The 20,687-nt window shown below is 37.6% G+C and overlaps 1 long non-coding RNA gene across 2 annotated transcripts in view; it reads right to left on the bottom strand.

Moving 5' to 3' along the window:
• The window catches only part of LOC136862931 (uncharacterized), a 46,146-nt gene extending 25,669 nt beyond the window's left edge, over nt 1–20,477 (bottom strand). Inside the window, exon 1 of one of the 2 annotated variants that reach the window (XR_010859095.2) lies at nt 20,390–20,477. This is a non-coding gene — a long non-coding RNA (uncharacterized lncRNA). Of the gene's footprint in view, nt 1–18,452; nt 18,999–20,389 lie in introns of those variants that run through there. The other variant, XR_010859096.2, reaches the window with a different exon arrangement.
• Between the last annotated feature and the right edge of the window lie 210 nt (nt 20,478–20,687).

Here is a 20,687-nt window from a genome sequence, read left to right as displayed (position 1 = left end):
ATTTTTTTTTGCTAGTGGTTTTACGTCGCACCAACACAGATATGTCTTATGGCAACGATGGGATAGGAAAGGCCTATGAGTTGGAAGGAAGCGGCCGCGGCCTTAATTAAGGTACAGCCCCAGCATTTGCCTGGTGTGAAAATGGGAAACAACGTAAAACCATGTTCAGGGCTGACGACAGTGGGATTCGAACCCACTATCTCCGGGATGCAAGCTCACAGCCGCGCGCCTCTAACCGCACGGCCAGCTCGCCCAGTGTTAACATTTTTAATAAAGTTTAATGTCTTATTACAAATCAAGCATTTTGCCATTCCATTGCACTCGGTAAAAAGATACGACATAATAAAACACGACAAAATATAACGTGCTATTGAAAGGTCATACCACAACTAGCGAGTAACAAAGTATTGTCAGCGTGTCCACTGCCGCTTGTTATGAAGCAAGGGTAAGGAAGCGACTGATAGCAGCTGAAGATCTCGCTCACCACATCCCTGCGTGGGTAAGAGCTAATCTGTCATCATCCCTCTTCAAGGACAAGGCGCTGCGGCATCTGACGGAAACTGGCTGAACTACCAGCACTAGAATTCGGCCGACACTCGGAAGTCAATAAGCAGAGCTTTATTAAAATCACGATTAAATATATAAAGAAACCCTAATTTTGAAGTATGTTAAAGTAGCCCCTTAGAGAAAGATATAAACTTTGCTACGGTATAGTTTGCTTCCAATTTGAACACCATCTTGACTTAAAACAAGTTTAGGAAAACCACGGTTCAGAGCTCAATTTCATATGGAGATTCGTTATTTTATTACCATTTTATAACTATATTTGCATTTCTTTTTAAAATGTTTTTGCACTAATGAAAAGTGTATCACAGACTACCGTGCGCTATAAAAACAAAATAATTTTACCTTGTTCCGTTTCCTTATATATAAAAACTCTTACAAACTTTTGACCCATGTTACAACAACTACTGAGTTGGTGGCCGGCCGTTCCAGCTCCGGCCGCCTCTTAATGACTTTCCTGAGAACTTATCAGGTAAATGATGTTACTCTAATAATAGCAGATTAAAAAAAAAAAAAAGAAAAAAAAAAGAAAATGTAGTTACTCAAAACAGGGAGAGGTTTCAGAAGTCAATGGCAAGAGGAATAAATTGGTATTAAATTGCAACAAAACTTGATACATTTTCTTTCATTTATGCAATACAACTAGGGAGGACAGCAACAAGTCAGTGAAAATGTTAGGATTCCATTTGGACTCAAAACTGAGTCTAAATTACCCATTAATTACCCATTAATGTAATTTTTTACGTCCCATTAACTACTAGTTGCGATTTTCGGAGACGCCGAGGTGCCGGAATTTTGTCCCAGCGCCTCAACCGTCTGAACCACTCAGACTGGCAATTACCCATAAAGGAAGGAAGTACACTAACATAATACAAGAAGAAGAAATGATATAGACTCTCCTCTTGTTAGATTAAAGAAAATGCAAAAAGATCATAAATACAAAGGAATGATGCTCTTTAACAAGCTCCCATTGGAATTAAGAGATATGTCGGTGAAATCTTTTCAAAAGACTAAAAAGCTGGCTAATGGAAAATTATGCCATTTTCCATTAACCAGTATACAGGAATTTGAAGAAAAATTGTTGCACCTCCATAAAAAATAGTATAGATGTATAAATATATAAATATTACTTGTAGGTACAGCATAAAGAAGTTAGTACCGTATACAGGATGGTCAGAAACAATGTGAAGCGGTTATATGAGCTTTAGAGGGTTGGTCATACTGATAAATAATTTGATATCACACACTATTGCCATTTTATCAGCTGCTGAAGTTGGCCAGTCAGATCACTTTGTGGGTGAATTCAAATGGACTTTCCGAGGCGGTGTTGCTAAATTTGCAAGTGGCTTAAGACTGGGATGAGAGCACCAGTCAAAGAATGAAACTTTACCAGGGGAGGGATGTAAATACAGACCTCCTAGCTGACAGGACTGCGCCAAAGCAAGTACTGTATTATTATTTACAATAAATTACCTAGACTTAACAATAACCAGACACGACAACCACTTATCTTACAAGATCTACAGGAAACCCACACACACCTCAAATACCATAAAAAATGACTCCATTCATCCCAATACACAAAAAAGAGCAGCCTATTATAGTATGATTTATAGAGCTTTTAACATCCCAATGACAACAGAAGACCAAAACAATGAATTGAAGTTAATCCACGACATAGCTAAACATAACGGATACAGCAAAGAAATGGTCAACAAAATCATTCACAAAATAAAATCACAACCTAAAACTAAATTAGCAAAAACAACCAAACCCAAAAAAGACTATGCCCTATTTACCTTTAACAACACCCATATATATACTATAACTAATATTTTCAAGAAGCACAACATGAAAATAGCATTCAAAACCACACACAATAGTACCAACATTATACATAACACTAAAACAGTCAATAATAACAATAAATACAACCAATCAGGTGTCTACCGTATCAAATGTAACAACTGTGACACAAGTTACATAGGACGTACAGGCAGAAACTTCACCATCCGCTACAATGAACATATAAATGCACTAAAACATAACCATTTCTCATCAATAGGCCAACATGTAGAAGAATCCAAGCACAGTTTCACAAACATCAATAACGACATGACGACACTAAACATAAACTCCAAGGGTCCACTGCTCAACATAACCGAAGATTTCTACATTTCTTTAGACCAATACGCTAACCCCAATCATAACATTAATGATATTACTGAAAAAAAAAAACAGCATCATTTTTGACAAAGCCATTCCGGCATTAAAGAATGAGTACCTCAAAATAATAAACACACGCTCCAACAAACCAACGAATCACAAGCCCGACCCCGCCCCTACTTCCCCAACCGCCACTCCTTCTTCCCCTCCACCTACATCCCCCTCCACAGCTAATATGAGCCCCAGACGCACTCGCAGTAGAACACAACAAGCCTTCAAACACATCGACACAAGACTTCCACAACAACTAAAGTAAGTACTCTTTCCATACACACACCAGGCATTTCTTCATACACACACCACCGGTATACTTATATTACCTTATCTTTACAGACTACAACCACAAACGTAGACGAGAGAGGTGTTGCCACCAACTACTTCTAATTCAAACTCAAGACCTGCTGTTAACTATATTAAACCTTACCAGAGTACATCACAAGTTGGAATATATAACACAATATAAAAAATTTCTTCATGACAAAGGTCCATATCAATATGACGCATACCAGCTTCAGAACTTTCTCGAAGATTACCATACACAGCTAAAATCAACATAACATAAAAGCAAAGGAACTACACAGAAGATAGAAGAATGGAACCTATGTAACATGAACTAAAAATTTTTAACAAGTGTCTACCTATACTTACCAAATTTTAATGTGTTAAAACTTTTTAAGTGTTTTATATTATGACCCATATGTTTTAATATGTCCTACATACTCATGTTCTAACTTATTGTAACTTTTTACCTTGACTACTGATATTTTAATTACATGCTACTGTATACATTTCCATCCCCCATTAGACATCCGGATGTCTAATACAATAACAACTTGTGAATTGTCTAATGGCTGGAAACAAATCATGTACTAGCTGATGATGGCCGTTAAAGAGCTGAAACCGGTACTAGTTTAATCTATTTAAAATAAATTGTGTATTGATTGGTGGAAAAACACTTTTCTTATCTATACTTATCTATACTTTAAAGCAAGTACCGTACGGTGACACGAGCTGAAATCAACGGTGTGTTTGTGTTTGATGCTGATTTCTTGGCATGGCTCTCAAGCCGTTCTTACGTCATGCCCAGATTTAGCAACACTGCCGTCCAAAGCCCACTTGAATTCGCCCACGAAGCAATCTGACAGACTAACGTCAGCAGCTGATAAAACGACAATGGCGTGAAATATTGAATTATTTCTTTCAAATTATTTATCAGCATGACAACCCTTTAACGCTCATATACCCAGTTCACATTGTTTCCGACTAGCCTGTTTATTCTAAGGGAATAAACGATGTTTGATAGTACAGTACATGTATAGTCATGAGTTTAAAATTTTTTTGGTATGGATTGTTGGACTTTTGTTTATTACAATGTACACTGTTTAATGACAATAAATTATATTCTATTCTAAGGAGAAAGAAGTAGAAGAAGTCACTGCAACTCCATCATCGTAGATGGGTAACAGGTACCGTTTTCTATTATTTTATTACTGTCACTCTTCTTCTTCTTATTATTATTATTATTAATATTATTATTAATATTATTATTATTATTAAGTGCATGCAGGGCTCAAAGTGAAGTGGTATGTGGCGCAGTACCATTTATTTCAATTTATTAAAACTAACAGACCTAGTATAGACTTCTAAATCTGATATGGTATCCGTGGAACACTGGAACGCATACTTCTCTCACATTTCCCTTTTGCATATGATTTCAAATTTCAGTTTGAGTGATTGTACGATTCGTTTATGATGAAGAGATTTAATGCCTAAAGAAATTTTTCTTAATTTGCGTACCTAAGCACCAGCAATATAGCATCAAAAGAGCCTGTGTTCGAGAATGTACGCATGTTACTGCCTGATGGGTGACACTGGCTGTGCTAAACAAGGTGCATAGATTATGAAATGCTGGGTACTCGCTCTCCCCAACATGCAGAGCACGTGTCTGTGATTCAAATAACCGGCGGAAAGGTTCACTTATCTCGCTGAAAAAACTATTTCTATATCACTGTCAGCTCCTTCTCGTTTCCGAGCATGCAAATTATCCTGCAAGCAATCCACTAGCACTCAATACTGTTTGTGTTTGTACTTCTGATGACTGAACAAGCCAATTCTAGCGTGAAACATGCATCCACAAAGACTGCACTCGATGGATGGGGGAAGAAGAGGGGGCATCTGACGTAGTATGTGTAAATCTCATTCAAACTTTTCATGCCTCTGATACCCTTGTTCAAACAGTTCAATCTTCTCTTTAAAAGAAAAATGCAACAAACCTCCAATGAGCACGATTTTTGTACTTTTTAATGAAAAATTCATTAATTCAGCAAAGAGATTGTATCATCTTTGCCAGGTTGCCAAGTACAGCTCGCTCTGTGCTACTACCAGCAATCACATAGCCATCTATTGTGAATACAAACTATGCTTGCATAGCTTCAATGTGACAAATAGCAGTTTGGGATCTCACATATCTGCAAGAATAAAATGACTGCAATGACTTTTGCCCCAACCCTCTTATATTTCAACTGGGTACTGTTTGAAGTTAAGTCATATTAATCGATTTTGATAGATTCTAAAATAGAATCAGCAAGTAATAGGAGTTTAGCAAAGTTGTAAAACATAATGCATACATTTTGTAAAATAATATGCTTGAGTTTATGGAGATTAATTTTAGAACGGTTTTACCCTTCCACATGCTTGATTCTTTCTCAATAAAATGTATGTCATCTGGTTAGGTAAGAATGTCACTTTGATAAAGGTAGCAACACTATCGTCATCTACTGTAGTTATGACTGTTGACCCTGTGCGAGTTTTATCCATACATTAATACATTAATTTAAATAACTTTTCACACGGTAATTTCAACTGTCAAATACAAGCTTGCAACTAGTGTTCAAGAAAAGCTGGCAAGCTGACAGTTCTGAATCATGAAGGTACAGGATAGCATACAGTAACATATGGCCAACATAAATCATGACACCAATATCTACTTTGGTTGCGAAAATGCATTCAGCATTATTTCCCTTCATGCTGCACCTTCCAGTTACTATGTTTCATTCATTAGATTCACCTCAGAGGACAACAGTTTCAAATCCTCTATAAGGCGACAGATGCACTGAATAATTTATCCGATTTATCTTTCTCTGAATTCTACCATTGTGACATTCATGGTCTTTTACAGAATTGGAGAAAAGTGATTAGGACCCGGTTTGATTTGCCAGGCATGTTTTAATGTATTTTATAGAATTTCCCTTCCTGGGTCATAATACTACATAACTTGATTGGTTACCATACCTTTATATTACTCTCATTCTGAGCCAGGCTGAGTTGCTCAGACAATAGAGCTTTCTGAACACAAATTGGTGGGTTCGAACCCAGCTCAGTCTGGTGATATTTGGAACTGCACAAATATGCCATCTAATATTGGTAGATTTATCAGCACATAAAAGAAATTCTGTGGGACAAAATTCTGGGACATTGGCATCTCCAAAGGAGTCAGTGGTACGTAAAACCAGCAACATTATTATTACCCTCTTTTTGAGGCCAAGTAGGACCAACTGCTTCTACTTGGAAGTGTCAGTCCCTTTCTTAGAAACAGATATAAATTTATTTCAGTACAACTACAGGAATAATGTTCTTCATAATCAACTGTACAGAGATATTTCAACAGTAATACAGATGTCCTCTTAATCATAAGTTAAAAGCAACAGACATGAATGTAGCGAAAATGATCGCTGGTAGAAACATACAGAAGAAATGGCAAGTCAATTTGCTTTACATTGTACTGACACAGATAGGAAATTTAGAACTTTCCGTACAGATAGGTCTTACGGCTACGATGGGATAGGAAAGGCCTAGGAGTGGGGAGGAAGTGGCCGTGGCCTTAATTACGGTACAGCCCCAACATTTGTCTGGTACGAAAATGGGAAACCACGGAAAACCATTCTCAGGGCTGCCGACAGTGGGGTTCGAACCCACAATCTCCTGGATGCAAGTTCACAGCTTTGCGCCCCTAACCGCATGGCCAACTTGCCCGGTACTCGCAATGAGGAGAGGAATTTAAATTTAAGAATTTTATCTTATATCCGTACTGAAGTGAGAACGTAAGAGAGGTAACTTAAAGGGTCCACCTTTTCAATACAAATAAATATTATAATGGTTAAGTTACAACATGTTTACTTGGGACTAGTTTCAATGCTATTTAGCGTCGTCATCATCCAAAATGTGAGATAAGCATGAGTACATATATATACAAACATACACATTACACAAAACATTATAACATTACGCTTAAATAAGAGTAAAATGGGGAATAAAATAGTGAATAGATTTTCAATCACAAGTTCAGAACTTCACAGTCATTATCGGAACAACCCATGGAGGGTGAATTAAAATAGCAATCTGATCGTACAAACATGAGTTAGGAACTCAACAAACATAATTTTTAAAATACATATAACACTTTAAAACTTTGCTAAAGTCCGGGATGAACTTGGTAGTCAAAGGTTCGAATTTTTAGTCACTTTTTCATTAAATGGTATCACTTATTGACTAGAAGTATAATGAATATTTTCTTTGAGTAAAAAGCGACAAAATCTTTACTCAGCTTCCACTTTGAGCGCTACCGCTACGCCACGTCTGGGGAGCCATCTGGTGATGAATGAACGTACCATTTTCACTTCTATTATAACGTCTAACTTTCAAAAATTTATTGTATAAGGAGCCTTTCTCGTGGACAGTCGAGATTTTCTTCTGATGATGTAGACCACAGTTCTCCGCAAAACGTAAAGAATTTCACCTTATTTTCTTGGCACGGTATAAGCCCAAAAGCCTATGATCATGTCTATAAGTACGGGCCGTAAAAGCATCAACGGCAACATTATAACATTTATTTGTATTTAAAAGGTGGACCCTGTAAGTTACCTCTCTTATGAGGAGATGAAGGCTAAGTTAGGAATGAACTTTGTGGTGAAGCAATATGCATAATAACTGCTTCAGTGGTGGAATCATGTGAAGCAAATGGAGGAGGATAGTTTAGCTAGGAAAATAATGGACCCTGTCATGGTGGATAAGGGAAATGGAGGGAGACTAAGATGACAAATGGTTAGACTCAGTTTCTAATGATTTATAAGTAAGGGGTCTAGAACTATATGAGGCCACAGAGCTAGTTAAAAATACAGGATTTTGGAGGCATTTAATAAATTCAGAGGTTTGCAGACTGAATGCTGAAAGAATAACAGTCTATAATATGTACGTATGTATGCATACAGGGGTCCTTGTATTAATAAACTAAATTAACTCCTCTTATAAAGGTTTTAAAAATTCACAAGCTAGACTATAACAAAAGCACATCTGTTTTTGGTGAATGTTTGTACAAAGGTGACTCCCCACAGAATATATAATGACTAGAAACGGGAATTTGCCTATTTTATTCTTGTGGTCAGAAAAATAGGCTTTTGAGACATAAATCCGCTTTAGGGTCATTTTAGCTATATTTCGTTGGTTTTATTGTGCCTATAAGTGCCTATTTCAAGGGTTTGTGCCTATTTGGAGTATAATTGCCTATTTGATGCATTTTGACTGTATTTTTAAAAAGCCGATTTTCTTCCAGTGCATTATATTGTAGCTAGTGTGCTCGACAGAATTATCTCCACTTTTCTCAATATCACTTTACCTCATGAACAAAAATGTGAATTCTCAGAAGTCACCAGAAATACTTCTAGGGAAATTTCCATCAGGAAAAACAAGGAACAATTTGACCTCGAAGCATTCAACCCCTCCAACCTCATAAGACATATGCGAGAACCAGTCAGCGTCGAACTGAACAACCCATATGCCCTGTACCTCCCATTCGATGCAAACTGTTGTACGCATACGTTTTACGTTCAGAACGTGTTGTGATTTATTGTGAAGTGGAAGAAGAAGAAGAGGTGAGTTTGCGGCAATGCCCAAAGAAAAATCGTCGAAGTCCTACTGGCCGAAGCAGTGGATCACAGGGGATGAGGGGATCCCAATTTCACAACGGATGGAAGGGTAGTCTGTCAAGCTTGCTGTAAGGAGGTAAGTTCGTTTGTTCCTTTTATCTTTTTTGTGATTGAGAACTATGATCGCATTTCATTGTAGCATATATTATAGGCTTATTAATGTATGTATTGTGGCAAGTTGTTTTGTTGCAATGCTGTATTAGTTGTGAACTTTCAATAATTTATATTACTAAAATGTAAATAATCATTAAATTTCTGAAAGAGGAGTTCGAATGCCAGTGGTCTCTTGTCACAGAATGGATGAAAATTAAATCGGTATTTTGAACTGTGATTCATTTCCTGTGAAAATAGAGATTTACAACTGAAATGCAATTTTTAAAACTCCCTTTAAAAATTGTTAATTCTATTACACTTTTGTTAAGCCTTCGCGAAACAAAGGTTGCAGATCCAATGTAGCCCGGTTAGGACTATGCCACAGCGTGTTTTACAAAGTTGCGAAGACTATCTTTACAAGATCAAGCCAGCGCGAAAAGAACGTTGGCCAGGATTGGTGAGGTCCAGTTAGTAACCATTGTGCTTGGGGAGGAAGGGGGTGTGGGGAAAGCAAAGTGAGACGTAGGGGTGTAAGCTCCTAGGTTAACAAGCCTCTAGCATCCCCTCTAGAGTCTTGCTAAATTGTAACAAAAATAAGGTTGTTTTTTTTTGCTAGTGGCTTTACGTCGCACCGACACAGATAGGTCTTATGGCGACGATGGGACAGGAAGAGGCTAGGACTGCAAAGGAAGCGGCCGCGGCCTTAATTAAGGTACAGCCCCAACATTTGCCTGGTATGAAAATGGGAAACCACGGAAAACTATCTTCAGGGCTGCCGACAGTGGGGTTCGAACCCACTATCCCCCGAATACTGGATACTGGCCGCTCTTAAGCGACTGAAGCCATCGAGCTCGGTGTGGCCTTAATTATTTCTCTGATGCATGCTTACAGCTGCGCGCCCCTAACCGCACGGCCAACTCGCCCAATAAAATAAGGTTATGGGCGCATGTCGCGACAATTTCAAATTACGCGGTTTTTTAAATTTTCAACGAGGTGTGGCGGCCTTGTGGGCTCACATTATGCAGTATCTATTGCAGGCAACAGAAAATAGTCTTCATGACAGCTGACGCGGCTGACCAAAGCCGGCGAATAGAAACAAATAAAATGTTCACAAATCTGACATTTTCATTCTTCTATATAAGTAAGAATACTGCTAGGGACCGCTTGCTGGGTCCTTGGCAGGCATAAAGAACGGATCTCTCCTCTATGCTACTCCGGTATCGTCTCACTTCTTTTTATTATATTTTTCACCTGGTGAACTCAACATGATACTGCCAAATTATAACTGAAAATCCTTGAGGACATATTTCCACGTAAATTACTAATTCCCTTCTTCCTAATTTAAAGTTTTGTACTTCTAGAAACATCATCTCTAATAGTCCCTTTTTTTTTTTATGAAACAAATGCATGATATATACTATGCATTATTGCCAATTAGCCCAACTGCAGAAATTTAAGATATAGGGACAATGTAACTTATGTCAATTTTTTTATTTTTAAGATCAAATGTGAGAAAAATACCACATAGATCAACTTAGAAATACTGCGATGCATCTGATACGAGTACAGAAATCTGTATCAATGCAGCCTTTCTACCAGTCCACTTTGGGCAGAGACCAACAAGATTTTCTTCAGACCTATGCACTGCAATGTTGGGAGCTAATATGCCCCTGCATAAACCAGAGCATCTTCAAATTTTAACAAGTTGCCGGGAGCAATCACCAAGTTGGAGAAGAGTTGCATGCCCCTGGTGGAGTCATTTAGGATTGTGGAAGAAGTCGGGGAAGTTTTGACTGAACCTCTGGGAAGGCAGCTGCTGTCAGCAAAATAAAACCAGATGAAGTGACTTCACTGAAGTTTTGTCCAATCACTTCATGTGATGTTGAGAGATCTTTCTCTCAGTACAAAAACATTATGCATGAGAGGAGAACAAGATTGTTACCGGAAAACACTGAAACGTTGCTTGTAAATTCCTTGAGTGTGTTATTAAATTACAAGTAATTTTTTCATGCCTATTTTACACGTTAGTGCCTATTTAAATGCCTATTTTGGCTAATTTAAGAGCCTATATACCTGCCTATTTTAACTGTTTTTAGTGCCTATAATACTCGTCTCTAATAATGACTCTAACACACATTTAAACTGGCATTCAACATAAGTACTCAAATGATTTTTTTCCCCATATATACTCTGTCAGTAAAATATTTTCAGTAGCAGAGTAAGGTCAACAAAAGTAGCACTGATGAAATGAAAATTCACCGTCTGTTTCCAGTTTCAAACGGGTCAGGAATAGAATGAATGAAGCCCCATCGAATGGCGAGAATAGGAATTGTGCCGGCTGCTGAAGCCTGTCACACTCCTCTGGGAAATGTAGCATTGATATTCAGTCTTTTTGTAATTTCTTGGCCCTACAGACCTTGTCAGTGTCTTTGTAAACAGATTCAGAATATTGTTATCTTATTTTGCACAAATAAACATTATGTTTTATCTGGATTCTTTGAAGTACAGATTAAAATGATTGTGTGCCACTGGTTCTTCAGAACAGAAAAAAATAACATATATAATGTACATCAAATCTTCATAAAAGTTATGAATTTTGCATGAGAAACCATTCTAAGTTACAACTTACACAATTAAGAAGTGGGAAAATTCAATACAGTAAGTTATTTCCCCATTCCTCAGAATAGTGGCAGAAGGCAACATTTCCTATGAATAACATACGCATGTGAAATATAACCATCGACAGAAGATTCATGCGAGCACCTGTGAATGACTCTCAACAGAAGACAATATTGCCAACCTTGGAAAAAAATATGTACGAAAATAAATCAAGAAACTAGCTTTATCCAAATCACTAAATTAAAAACTAAAAGTAACCCAATCACAGGCAAAAGTAAGTTAATACTTGGCAGGCAGTGGATGAATGTTGCCAACATAGGCATTTATAGCCATATACAGTGTTTGGATATTTACACTGTGCCTACAGGATGTACTGAAGTTATGATGCTCACTTCCTTAGTATTAGTAATATTGCTCAGCATTTTCATCTTAGTCTTGATAGCTGTGATTTGAATCCTCATGAGAGTGGAGTGGTATTATAATCAGAAAAGTCATGGGACATCAAGGATATCTGTCTCAAAGCTCTGGTCAGAATAGAGTACAATTAACTTTATGGTGACCCCAGGATCATCAGAAATAATCCTACAAAACTACCTGGAATATAGCTATTTTACTGCTCATAATCTGTAGAGAACTGAGTGCATACCGGTACCAAATAGGAGACAGAGAAGAATGGAAGAATTATATCACAGGGAAAGAAATTGTACATATCTTAACTTGAATTGCAGCAAGATAACCATATAGGCCTATCAAGTTTATTTGTATATAATGCATAAAAAAGGAGGATAAAAGACTTTCCGTAGGTGTATTATAAAGCTTCAGTTAACTTAATAGAAATTTATGCACACAGTGAAGTGAATACAGACATTTAAAATTATACTGGCTTCAGCTCAGTAGTGCTTCATAACAAAAGGTCCAATGTAAATCCTAATCAGCTCAAAAACGCACAGAATCCAACAGACCAAATATGTTTGTCACTCGGTATCACCAAATTTAAACTTGTTTTCTACCACATCATCTGTATATATTTTCTCTTCTTCCATACAACACATTTCTACTGGCAAAGAAACTTCATTTACTGTCACTGTATTTTCCTATTTCAGTATGATCCATTTTCTCACAGTTGTATTCAATACAAAATAAGACTATTATGATAGGTATGCGAAAGCATACAAAATTAACTAACGTATATTTCTGCCACAGGGCCACAGACTAATAAATCACAATGTGTGGCATAGTGTGTCTAGACTTGAACCCATGTGCCTTTAAAATTTAGGTTATATACAGGGCAAAGTCTATGTAACTGAAGTAGTTTGAATGAGCTAATTGTCTGGGTTATAATTTCTTGAGGTATGCCTGCCAAACTTCAAAAGGCATGCCCAAACCATGCCCAGACATGTTTGGAATGTAATTGAAGGCATTTACAAAAATATTTACAGTAGTTTAAAATTATCTGAATACATATTTTAGTAAGTAAATATCTGTGAGCAACCTTATAATTGCAGCTTTCACAGAATGTCATCTGTGAGGTCAGTGCCCCAACAAAAAAGCAACTTTTAAGATACAATAGCCAATACTACACCCAGCAGTCCATTCCTATCTGCCTTCAGATCTCTTTTCATATGTACTGTCTCTCACTTGACCTTCGTTATACCAGGGTTAACATTGGAAGTTCAATTCTGAATGCCCAATAAAAACTCAAAATGTTTGAAAAGGGTATCTTATACCTCAGCTCCACATCAAACAACTGCTACACTACTGGGCATAACCATCTGATATTATGCAAAATTAGCAGGGGGTTATATTACTTCTGTTTATCATCCTAACCATAGAGTGAATTTTTAAAATCCAGAAAATTTATAATTTTGGTATCAAGGTTTCACAAGTCCACCATGTACAAACTATGTACATGAAGACAACTGTAATCATTTAAGAAATAAAATATAAAACAAAACTAAATTAACAGCCCCACAGTATTACTTCAAGGATTTCATGTATATAATACATCAACTTGTGAAAATTTGGATTATATAATTCCACCTTTACAATACTGCAAGTGTCTTTATTGAAAAGACTACATTAAATTACAATAAAGACACTTGCAGTATTGTAAAGGTGGAATTATATAATCCAAATTTTCACAAGTTGATACTTTGACAATACGGGCTCCAATATGAAGTTTATTACGTGTAATATAATACATCATATGGCTATAACAGATGATGACTACGTCTGAAAGGAGAAGAGTTAAGTCTCCATCAAAAGACTGTTCAGAGTTTAAAATAATCACAGCGCAGAAGGAATATTGTCATGATTGTTAAGTTTTAAGATTACTGCATACATAAGGGGTACAAAAAAAAAAGGGTAAATGGATAATGTACCCAAACTAAAGAGAATCAAGGGTCTACATTTATTACACTGAAATATACAAATAATAAGCAAAGATATTTTTCCTTTCAGTATTGCCCTGTCCAGCTCCATGGCTGAGTTGTTAGTATCTTGGCCTTCAGTCCTTAGTGCACCAGGTTTGATTCTTGACAGGATCGAGGGATTTAAATCTTAAAGCGGTCCATTCCCTTGGCTGAGGGAATGATGTCTGTGCTATCCCCAACATACCTGCAACTCATATACCACACTAAGTTTCCCATACATGGCAGATTCCACCCATGCTCACAGAGGGTCAGCGCTGCACAAGACTAGCAATAGTCACATTAAATTACAATTATTATTTTTGCCCAGTTAAGGTTAGGGAAGAATTAAGTTAGTACTTTCCATTACTGGTATTATCAAAAGGAATCGATAAGGTTAAAACATACACTTCATATCCTTAGATATATCAGGTAAGTAGGAAAACAGAGTGAATTGGCTGTGCGGTTTGGGTCACGTAACGGTGAACTTACATTCTGGAAATTGTGGGTTTGAACCGCTCTATTGACTACTCTGAAGATAAATTTCTATGGTTTCCCATTTTCAAAGAAGCAAATGCTCGTGCTATATTTAACTCAGGCAAACAGTCGCATTCTTTCCAGTTGTAGCCCTGTCCTATCCCATCATTGTAAAACTTGTCTGTGTTGGTGGAACGTAAAACAAGTACCGTAACAAAACAGTAGGAATACTGTCAAATTATGAGGCAAGTATTCTATGGTATTTATATTCAAAACAAACTGCTGAAGTCAGATAATCGAATCACATATCAAGAGACAATTACACGCTGCATCTTTTGGTCAAATAGGTAAATAATATGCAATTTAAAACGTCATTTGTACAAGTATTCTGAATGTTTGGATACTTGCATATATAACTTGAAATGAAATACAGAGTCAAAATACAATCAAGTGTGTGGGCTTCCACGAAATATGTCAATTGTAACAAAATAAACCTTATCATCATTGAAATGATTAAATTTAAGCCTACCTCATAGAATGTGTTTGATATGGGTAGCTTCCGTTTTGCTATTTGTTTCAACATTGCAACGACTTCCACAATTTGTTGATAGTGTTGGGATAGGATTGGGAAGGTAGTGACCATGCCATGGCCTTAATTAGGGTACAATCCTGGCACTTGACTGGTGTGAAAATAGGAAATCATGCAGAATCATATTCAGGGCTACCAAAAATGAAGTACAAACTCAATCCCCAAAATGCAAGCTTACTGCTAGATAACCTGCATTGTGCAGTCAGCTTGCTAGGTGTTTGGCATGATCATTCTCTAAAGCTATTTTAAGACATAAAAATTGTTAAATCTGCTTCTTGCTTTGTTTTCTGCCTGCACATGAAAATCACTGAAGTGAATTTGTGGTTTTCAACATCAAATGTGGATGATTAGAGAGGATTTCTGGCATGCTATAAAATACTCATAGACAAGATGTATTTGAATGCAGAGAACTTCATGTTATGCTTATTTTGTGTGTTCTAGTTCTTTCAGTCATTCTGGAGGCATCTCTCTTTCAACAGAAAAGCAGGCACTGAATTACTGAGCAGACAAAAGGAAATTTTAAAACAATTATTCAAAGCTTCTACGGCCTCTTAAAATTCTCTTTCACTTTTCATCCAGGATGGATGACAAGTCTATTTTAGCTGTCTGGGGACACTATCTTGGTTCAAGTAGAGGTACATCAGTCATCTTGATGATGATGCTGGTTGTTTAAAGGGGCCTAACATCTAGGTCAATGACCCCTAATGGAATGAAATGAGATGAAACATAATGACAATTTTAAAGTCCAGAATCATCCAATGACCAGAATTCAAAACATGATAAAGAATGCATAGATGAATATGAATTTAAGACAATCAATGGATCTGACCCGCAATACCCACCTTCCCAAAAACTATCTGAAAACAATAGTATTACTGACCAAGGGACTGCTTCTAAAGCAAATTCTTGAAACGATGATGCTTGATGTCTACAGGGGTCCAAAATTCAGGTCAACGGCCTTTCATAATGCTACTTATTGCTAGTAAAGTAGAACCATGGCATTTGTCATGTTGCGGTACTAATCCAAGTAGCGTAGACTCACAGTGTCCGAAACATTATGGAACTATGCAGAAGTATCGTACATCACGCAGGTAACGCAGACCTATGGTGTTCCTCACATATGGCGCCACTCATAGGCAACACAAACCAATGGTGTTCCTCGCACAGGTGTACTAATCACAGGCGCCAGTATTCCTGTGGTGTTCCTCACATACTGGGTACTAATCACAGGCAATGCAGACCCACGGTGTTGCTCATATACAGTTACTAATCACAGGTACTGTAAACCCACAGTGAAGCTACTCTCTGCTACTACTAATCACAAACCTGTTGTGTACTAACATGGTGATACTACTCACAAGTAAAGGCGACCCGTGATGTTGCCCGCATGATGGTCCTAATCACAAGTAGTTTCATGGTTCTAATACAATCGTCCTTTGCTTGCCCCCTTTAGTCACCTCTTTTCGACAGGCAGGGGATACTGTGGGTGTATTCTTCATCTGTGTCCCCAACACACATGGGGTAGTCATCTTGATAAAGATTACTGTGATGTATCAGCGAAGTTGGCAACCTGTATATAATGTACATTGAGTGACGACACAGTCTAACCTGGACCAAGAACATAATAATAAAAAGGGTATTTGGCACGGATCAACTAAATAGAAGAGCATTCAACTCTCCATCACAAAATATGCTCACCAGACAAAAAATCATTACAAGCATCATTTAACTCCGTGAGAGTCCAAAAGGTCGTGCAGGCACTGAGGATTTGATCGTGCAATCCCACCAAATTACGGGGATGCTGATGTCAGCGATTTACCCACTGATACATCATCTCCCACAGATTTTCAATGGGGTTCCAGTCAGGTGATTTCGCAAGCCAATCAAGATGTAATAGGGTGGGGGGTGTTCATAAAACCTGTCACATAGGCGTCCAGCCCGATGAATTTTGCTGTTGCCATCTTTAAAAATCGGGGTATCAATAGCTTCATCATGCAGATGTTGAATGGGAGGCAATACCTGATCATCCAGAATGTTTAAATAAACATACTGGTTCGTATTAGTGGTAACCTCAGTAAGCGGGCCCAATCTATGATACGAAAAACACGTAAAAAATATCCCAGACCCACTTCCAGTTTAAACTTGATCTTGCACACATTCAGGATGAAAGGCTTCATTTGGCCTTAGGTGCACTTAATGATGTGCATTATTGGAATAAGGCCAAAATGTGATTCGTCAGACCACATTATGTTCCGCCAGTCAGCTACTGTCAACAATCGATGATTTCTAGCCCATTCAAGACGCACAGCTTTACGTGCCTGTGTGAGCAATGGCCTCTTGTGAGGTGACCGGCTCCAAATGTTCACTGCATGCAGTTCCTGTTGCAATGTACTCTCGCTAACAGGTTGGGATGGACCTTCATTTACTGACTGTAGCAATTCCTGTCAGGTTTGGAAGCAATTTTGATTCACAAGCCATGAAACACGTCTAAGGTCCCTCTCAGTCAGGATCTTCTTATGACCACAATTCTGGCGTAGTGTTTCATGGCAACGTGTGGAACACCACTGCTTGTAGAAACGTTCAACAGTCTACTGCGAAACACCAACAAATCCAACAACTTCACACACCGTATGGCCATGGGCATGGCCAAACATGATTGCCCCTTTTTGGCACTCTGTCACATCCTTACATCTACCTATGTTGACATACAAAGTCCGCTTGAAACATCAATGTCTATCAATGTCTCACTGACTAATACTTTGCTACTGCCTTACGCTCACACAGAGGTACTGCACGTGCTGTAGAGCATGAGACTCGTTCGCTGTGCCATCTGTACAGGCTTAACGGTCCATCAGTGTGTGCGCACTAGGGTCACTAAATTTTTGTCCGGTGAACTAACTTAGTTGTTACAAACTCCATAGCCTACATGAATAATATACTGCTTCAAATGGAATGCATAAAAATGCTTGTTTCAACTTTTACTCTGTAACCAAAATATCATCCACACATCCATCGTAAGAGACAGAACAAACCTACAAGAAAAAGTTCACACAGGGATTCATGTGATAGTAAACTTAAACCAATGAACACTATGTTAGATCAAAATACGCGTGTTCACCTAAAATGGAATTTGCACTGCAATTTTAACATGTTTGCTATGAAAATATTCCCCAACCCATGCCAAGGTGTGCAACAGGTTTTATACCTGGAAGCTTGTCCCAGTTTTATTGTGTGTGTGCGCGCGCACCCGCGTGCACGTGTGTATGATTGGGGGGCAGGAGAAAAAAAGGGTGTGCAGTAAACCCAGTACATGAGAAGTAGGCTATGTAGTATAAATAGGGAGTTATAGAAATAATAAACAGCTGTCAGAGATATTATGTTAAACTTTACTACTTCTGTGCACCATACATCTTCGTACATGAGAGCAGTTTCTTTTAAATTGGCATCTGCAATGTATAGGCCTATTAGAGAAGTAAAGAAATATTAATTTGTTACCTAGTACATTTATATGCTGGGCTGAATGGCTCAGATGGTTGGGGCGCTGGGCCTTCTGACCCCAACTTGGCAGGTTCGATCCTGGCTCAGTCCAGTGGTATTTGAAGGTGCTCAAATACATCAGCCTAATGTCAGTGGATTTACTGGCACGTACAAGAACTGCAGGACTAAATTCTGGCACCTCGGCATCTCCGAAAACCGTAAAAGTAGTTAGTGGGACATAAAGCCAGTAACATCATGAATCAATCAATCAGTCAACGCCTACCTCCATAATACATCAGACTGAGGTTTTAAGACATAATAATCACATCTATCGCAAATTATTGAAAGCCACTTAGTAAACAGGCTAACATTTCTAATGTTAAAACATACTGCAGTGATCAACATCATCAGGTCATTAATCTCTTGAAACAATTTGAGCAAATGGATAGGGTGTAGTAATTTACCAACACACTACTCTGCAAATAACATACACCCCATACAAGTAAATCATAGTTTATTACAAAGGCGTCCAACAGACTTTACCCGAAAGAATATTCCTGTTTTGTGACACACCTGTGTGAGACAAAGACTGGAGAAAAAGATAAAGTACTGTAAAGGAAAGATCCCAAGCAGCACGATTTGGTCTAGGTATTTCCAAAAAAAAAAAAAAAAAAAAAAAAAAGAGAGTAGTCTAGTGTTATGAAAACATTGTTGCCTTTGGGCTGGGAAGACATGGGAGTACATAAACGAGCTGCTCAACTAAACAGAACGTTTCGGGCTGTCACTGGAGAGGTAGTGCGGAATGACATTAGTGGACAAATAAGCTCGAATGGAGTCTTCAAAAGTAAGAAGGATCATAATATGAAGAAAAAGTTGGAATTCAAAAGGACAAATTGGGACAAATACTCATTTATAACTCGCAATGTTCTCTCGCCAACAGTTCGGGATGGACCTTCATTCACTGACTGCAGCAATTCCTGTCGGGTTTTAAGCAATTCCGATTCACAAGCCATGAAACACGTCTAAGGTCCCTCTCAGACAGGATCTTTTTATGACCACAATACTGATGTAGTGTTTCTTGGAATAATTTACCAGATGTTTAATAGATTTCCAACTTCTGTGAAATCGTTTACAAAAAGAAGTATAAATATTAGGGAGAAAGGGGATAAATAGACTAACAAGTCTATGAATAGGGATAGTCACATAAATAGGTAATGGAAATTTATCTGAGATAATTTGGTATGTTGCTTTTGTGGGGCATGAATAAAATTTCACACGATAATTCCAACACGTGATGTAGGCCTATGAACAATTATTTTTTGTCTTCATGCAAGGTAGATGGAATTCGTCAATTGTAGAATGAAGGTGTAGTCAATGGAAATAGTTCCATCACTTTAAACTTGGCTAGTATTTCCTAGTGGCTCAATGGGCTACATACTAATATTAGATGAAGGGGCGTTACACGCATAGTAGGGTAGAATTTTCTTATATTCTTCACATCATCTTTGCTCCTACTATTTTCATACGCTACGTGTAAAGCAAACTTGATGGGTTTAAACAATAAAGCAGAGATTTTTCTTACACAATTACTGTTACATGAATATGATACTTGAATTTGACAAAACGAGATTGTGAGATTCTTTACCAGTTCCTTAGATATTAAATGGTAAGTTGCAAAGGAACTTCAGTTTGATATTATTGGCCAGATTTAGGAAATTATATACCGAATAAAACTCCTGATCTCATAAAAACAATTTAGATATGCTCATTGAATAATATTACTGTACCTCGTATGATTGCGGAAGCTACCTTTCGATTCAGCACTGTTATGATTATTCTTTCTATTTGAGGTTAGGAAATGGGACTAGGACCAATCTCCACTTATAGCACACAAAACCTAGCCCATAAACTAACCAACATTGGAAGATCGAAGAATAAAAGAAAAAGTATAATACCTTAAATAATTAATATCCCTTTCATGTTCGCATTTTCTTTGACGCATAGTTACTATTTACGACTATTATTCTTTCTTTCTTTCTTTCTTCTTGATATTTGATTGGGCTCAGTATTTAACTAACACCCAGTTCCTATAGACTATTATTCTAATACGCAACTAAGCCACGCTTCAATATTTTCACAAGCATGATCATAATACCGAGTGTCTGAATCACACAATAATTCATTGTCAAAAATATATTAGTATTACAATGCGGTGATGAGCTAACGTCCGTTTTCAAATACTACAAATGTATT

This window comes from Anabrus simplex, chromosome 2 (genome assembly GCF_040414725.1).
Source record: "Anabrus simplex isolate iqAnaSimp1 chromosome 2, ASM4041472v1, whole genome shotgun sequence".
In the NCBI taxonomy this organism is placed as follows: domain Eukaryota; kingdom Metazoa; phylum Arthropoda; class Insecta; order Orthoptera; family Tettigoniidae; genus Anabrus; species Anabrus simplex.
Note: the sequence above shows the minus strand (reverse complement) of the source record. Positions and strands in the feature narration are given on the sequence as shown.